This window comes from Caretta caretta, chromosome 8, assembly GCF_965140235.1.
Source record: "Caretta caretta isolate rCarCar2 chromosome 8, rCarCar1.hap1, whole genome shotgun sequence".
Taxonomy (NCBI): domain Eukaryota; kingdom Metazoa; phylum Chordata; order Testudines; family Cheloniidae; genus Caretta; species Caretta caretta.
In genome coordinates this window covers 80,386,895-80,393,077 of record NC_134213.1, presented here as the reverse complement: position 1 = coordinate 80,393,077, position 6,183 = coordinate 80,386,895, and positions in this window count along the sequence as shown.

The window sequence follows — 6,183 nt, the reverse complement described above, 5'->3', positions numbered from 1 at the left end:
GAAGACATATCTGAGGGTCCATGATACATAGGTATATAGTCAGGGTAAACCTCCTCTGTGAGTGGGGACCAAATATATCCTTTGAGATAGCAGAGTCTGGCACAGGAATAGCACCACTTATGGAGTTGGAAGAGGAACTCTTGGAAGTCAAGGCTCTCCTCTGGCAAGATGATCTAGGTACAGGGCTAGGCTCGATATCTGATGGAGCATCTGTTCTGACGTGTTGCCCCAGAGGAAGTAAATGGTTTCAGTGTAAAGTCTTTAAAGGGCCACCATTCTTTTCAGGTTTTAGTTGGTAGACAAGTAGCCCAGGCATTTGATTTTTCCACAATGTAGGGCTGTGAACTCCAATGGTTTGCAAGTTTGTTTTCTGGGGAGACCAAGGTTCCTGATAGTTCTATAATCTACACACGTTCTGAGAGACTCATTTTTCTTCCTCACCACAACAATTGGGTAGGTATACGGACTTCATGTCTCCGAAATTATTCCAGTGGCTATCAAGTCATGTAGATGTCTCCAAACATCTTCCACATTGGCGGGGACCAGGCAAGGGAATCTTTCTCAAAAAGGTTGAGAGTCAGTTAGATTTCATGCTGATGTACTTTTTGCACGGTCCACACTTGTAGCAGAAGATGTCACTTCTGTAAGTAGTTTCAACAGTCTCTTGAACTACAGGTGATAATACCAACTACTGTCATTGGTGCTCATGGACATCCCTCCTTTTGAATTGTCAGGTTTTCCCACTTGAATATTCAACTGGAGTAGCTGATTAACTTGCTCAGTTAGACACAGCAGGCGCTTCTTGAGATCAGCTATTTCATCATGAGGAACAGCAGAGGTGAGTGTATATAGAAGCCACAGATATGTGATCAGCTTCCTGAGTGGTGAGTCAATCTCCTTTTCCCTGATATCCCATACCAGCCTGGAGGAGGGAGGATTCCAAAGTGAATCCGAAAGCTGCAACTTCAGGGCTATTAGATTGCCAGGACAAGCACCCTTCAATGCTTGCGACATCCTCACCTGATCCAAGCAGGTAGCACCCCCCTTCTTTACCAGTACTTTATGTAGTAGCTTGTGTGGGCAGCATATCTACCATGAAAGTTTTTCTCCTTCTTCTTGATACGTGGACCACAAGAGCAGGTATAAACCTTCCCTACTCTCAGTAGTCTCATAAATATCATCCAGATCATTTAGATATGCCATAGCACCAGCAGATGGATTACTTATGCATAATGATCTGACAACATCAGAGGCTGGTCCCCTCAGACTTTCAACTAGTCGTTGCCTTTTGATATTACCTGGGCATTGCTATTCCTTCATCTGGGTAGCTTGGTACACCCAAGATTCAAAGTCATCCTCTCCAACAGGGGTAGGGTTTATCCCAGAGAAGAATCTCACTTTACGGTACCCAACTCCTACACAGGGGTTTTGGCAGTGGGGATCAAGCCTGGGACCTCTGAAGCTTAATGTATGAGCCTCTACTGCATGAGTAGGGTGACCAGGTGTCCGGTTTTCAACTGGAACACCTTGTTGAAAAGGGACCGTGTGGGCTCCGGTCAGCACTGCCGACTGGGCCGTTAAAAGTCTGGTTGGTAGTGCTGTGGTGCTAAGGCAGGCTAGTCCCTACCTGTCCTGGCTGACACCACACTGCGCCCCAGAAGTGGCCAGCAGGTCTGGCTCCTAGGCAGCGGGGCCACGAGGCTCCGCGTGTTGCCCCCACCCCACACACTGGCTCCGCACTCCCATTGGCTTGGAACCTGGCCAATGGAAGCTGGGAGGGAGGGTGCCTGTGGGCGAGAGTGGCGCATGAAGCCTCTGGGCCCTGCCACCTAGGACCCAGACCTGCTGGCCACTTCCAGGATGCGCACAGTACAGTGCCAGGACAGGCAGGCAGCCTGCCTTAACCCTTCCCCCTGCCACTGCACTGCTGACTGGGAGCCACCTGAGGTAAGCCCACACCCCAACCTCCTGCCCCAGCCCTGAGCCCCCTTCCCACAGCCTGAACTCCTCACCGCAGAGCCCTCACCCCCTTCTGCACCCTACTCAACCTGCAATCCCCTCCACACTCCAAATCCCTCGGCCCCACCCCCCAGCCCGGAGCCCTTCTCCCTGCTACAGCCCAGAGCCCCCTCCCGCACCCTGAACCTCTCATTTCTGGCCCCACCCCAGAGCCCACACCCCCAGTTAGAGCCCTCACCCCTTCCCGCACTGCACTCCCCTCCCCCAGACCAGTGAAAGTGATTGAGGGAGAGCGAGCCACTGAGGGAGGAGGAATGTAGTGAGCGGAGGATGGGGCTTCTGGGAAGGGGCGGGGCTGGGGTGTTCAGTTTTGGCCAACTAGAAAGTTGGCAACCCTATACTGTCTCTGAGTACAGACAGTGGACGTGGGGAATATAAGTGGTAGGCAAGGAAGACATCCCCTGATCCTGCATCTAGGAAGTAAATGGGCGACGTGTTTAGATTCATGAAAACAGGATCACAGCTAGCCTTGGCTGAAGATGCTGCAGAAGACTTTGGATGAGATAAGACCTCATTAGACCAGTGCCTCCCAGAGGATTTGGGGGTCTGGGGCAAAGCAATTTCGGGGGCCCCTTCCATAAAAAAAAGTTAGTTTTGCCGCCCCAAGTGGTAAAGAAAAAAAAAAAAGAAAAACCCAAGTCGTGCCGCCAAAGAAAGAAGAGGACAGAAGGACCAGCGGCCGAATTGCTGCAGAAGACTGAAGCGAAGCGGTTGAGCTGCTGCTGAAATGCCGCTGATGAGGAAGAGAGGAACTGAAAGACCCGCTGCCGAAATTGCAAATTGCCCCACTTGCCCCACCCCTCCCCCAGGCGGCCCTGCATTAGACAGGAGGTAAGCCTAATAGTTCAGTTTAGTCTTTAGATAAATGTTATGATTTTGTTTCATATGTAGCCTTTTGTTTCCATTGTCCTTACTCAGTACCTCTTGAATCTTGAATTTTTTATGCTAAACCTTTTGTTGTTTTAATTACAAATCTATCTCCGTGCTGTGGAATTAAGCCTGGTGATGATCCTGAGTTGAATCATGCAAGCTGGTGTGTACACTCTTCCCTGGGGGAGAGCAGACCTGGTATTTCTGAGATTGTTCAATGGTATGGGTGTGAATAGTACAGGGGAACCTTTTGAAGGGGCTCAGGGACTACAGTGTACCTATTATTAGCCTGCAAGGCGCAGTGAGGGCTGGCATAGCCCAGAGGAGAGTGCTTGGGTGGCTAACAGGCTGGTGGTGTCAGAGAGCTGACACCCAGTTAAGCACAAGCAGGTCTACCTCTCGCTGGAGGCATGGCATAACAAGGTGACCCACAGTCCTGGGTACCCCAAGAACCAACACAGAATGACTCTTCACCAGAGAAGAATAGGACCCTTCATTGAAGTCTTTCTGGATTTGGGTATGTAGATATCAACACATCATGTGCAGGAAAAGGGGCCCTTTGGTGGAGTGGATGAATAAAGACAATCACTGTGGGCTCTCGTTCTTTCTGTAAGGCCAATAAAACATTTACTGCAGCAAATTCTAAATTGGAATTATGGTCAAAAGGTCTAAAAGCCATTCATAGCTCAATCTATGTTTCTTTACAGGTATCACCCATTCTGAACCTACTTGTTAATGGTTTGACACTCTTTGGGGAATGTGTTCTTGACAGGTGAAGGTCTGTCTCTAAGGTAAAAGGAAGATACTTGAAGGTGCATTTGTCAAAAGAAATTAGCAATTGCTGTTTAGTTCTTCAGGAGCTAGGAGCAGTCCTTACCTCAACAACCTTCAATCATGGCATCAAACTAGCTAAGGCAGGTGCAGTGCAGAGGAAGGGAACAATGAGTGGGAAAGCTGCAGGACTCCATATTCACCCCCTTCTCCCTCCACACACAGCGTGCATGTAATGCAGCAGGAAACACACCCACTTTCCCATGTGGTGAGTGAGAGAAAGGGGGAGACAGGATCAGAGCTACAAGGGAGGAAGGGGTGAGCTGGGGTCAAAGAGAACCCCACAATGAGTAAAATGGCTACCAAGACTACAGACGTAAAAATGAGTAGACAAGATGAAAGACCGAAAGAGGAGAATAGACAGGAAAGAGAAATGAGAGAGAAAATGGATGGGAAAGAAGAGAAACAGCAACAATTGTCTCAAGAAAAGTTGAGAAGGAATAGGGGGACAAGACACTCCCTTGTGTGTAATCCTTCCAACACCAACAAAACAGGTGTAAGATATAGCCGGAGCCCCTTTCCTTTTTATTCTTCTGGGACTGAATGCACACTTATATTCACACCAGACACGCCATCATAATAATCTTGTAATAAACCGCCCAAAGCTCAGGGGTGGCACCAGCCTCTTCAGGAGGGAGGAGGGAGTTAACTGAGGTGGGCCTTAGCCTCCCCTCACCACGAGGCCTCTCCCCCCACAAGGCCCTGCTTCCTGGCCAAGCCAGGAGCAGGGCAGTAGTAAGAGCTGCTCAGGGAGCCTGGGCCTCTGTGGGGTGTACCGGACATTCCACCTTCCCTGGGGGGCGCACCCTGGGGAATGGGGATACAGGTCAGGAGCTTGCTCTCAGTCACCCCAGCCCCCGACCCAGGGGAGGTAGAGGATCTGGGGGCTCCCCACAGTGGCCCGGGCTCCTTGGGCAGCTCTGACCACAGCCTGGCTCTGGCTTCCAGCCTGGCCAGAGTGCGGGGCCTCAGAGGGAAGAGGAGGAGCAGGGGCAGGCCACAGAGGGGACGGGGCTCCTGCATGTGTCCCACTTTCGCCTTTTGAAAAGGTGGTCACCCTAGTTGGGAGCAACAGCAGCAAGGCATTGTAAGACAGCCAGGTTGCAGGGCAGGTGGTGATACAACCCCTTACTAGTCTAGATTGCACCCCAGAATGCACCTGTTCATTGCTGTTCCTTCAAAACCTCTTCCCTTCTGCCCTAATTTACACCCGGTGTCACTCCATTGAAGTAGCTGCACAGAGTGTAAATCAGAGTAGATGACCTTAAGCCCTGACCCAGCAACACATTATAAGCACATACTTAACTTTAAGCATGGGAGCATCCTAAGCACGTAATGAACTTTTCTGGATCAGGGCCTTGGTGTATACGTTTGCACTCATTATAAAGGCCAGCTGAATGCCAGATTTGTGCAAGTTACACTACTGTATTCTTCACACGTTTTCTACTTGAGAAGTGCCTTTCAAAACCACTGACATCTCTGCTGCCATTGGCTTTTAGCCAGCATACTACACACACCTGCTTAGCCGCAGCACAACACTCAGCCAGGAGGGGACCTCAGGGAAGAGAGGGTGGCTCATGCTCCTCTACAGTGACCTCTTTGTCCAATTCGGGAACAGCAGTTTTTGATCCTGGCACATGTAATGGCATGTGTGGCTTGGGACATTAACATTTGTGAAGGCATGGTAGGGCAAGGCAAACCATGTTAAAATCTCAAAGCTGTGTGCCAAGGTAAGTAACAGATTCTATCCTAATGCAATTAAGAAATGATAATCAAACTACAGGAAAGTGGGAAGTTGAGGGGGAAATGCAGCCCCTTCTTGGCAAGTTAATGAATATTTAGAGCCAGAGAACAGAGAGTTTGGAGGGGGATGAGAAAGCAGGTTGTGTGAATTCTCACTTTTTTTTTTTGCTATTAATGATCTAAGAGATAATTATGGATATTATGCAGGTAGACTGGCAATGGATTGGCCTAAATCTGTGCCACTTTCAAATGGCCATCTACGTCCTGGCAAGAATTAATTTTAACAACGACAAAACTGCCAGATGATTTCTTCACCGTCAGATATTTTTCATCTTCTATAGGGTTGTGGAAGATTCTTATTAAGAAGGGGGATTTGGGATTTTTGCCTTCTTTTTAAGTTTGGATAAAATCTCTGAGCATTTTTGCTCTTCTTTTGTTAAACTCCTAATTTGTGGGGTGTCTCTCCTGTCTAACTGCAAGGACGTATAAGGAAAACCAATAAGAAGATTTTAAATATCCAGTTGACGAACACAGAGCAAAATCCTCCATTCCTGGAGTCCCAGTCTGTTTTATCATCATTTATTCCATGATCATAAGTGTATTTTAAATAGTCATAGTAAAATTAACTTATACAGTTCTAATTTACTAGGTTGTTTACAAGCAAAGAGTAAATCAGGTTCCCTGCCCCTTTAATCAATGCTTTAAAAATTAATGCAGCAT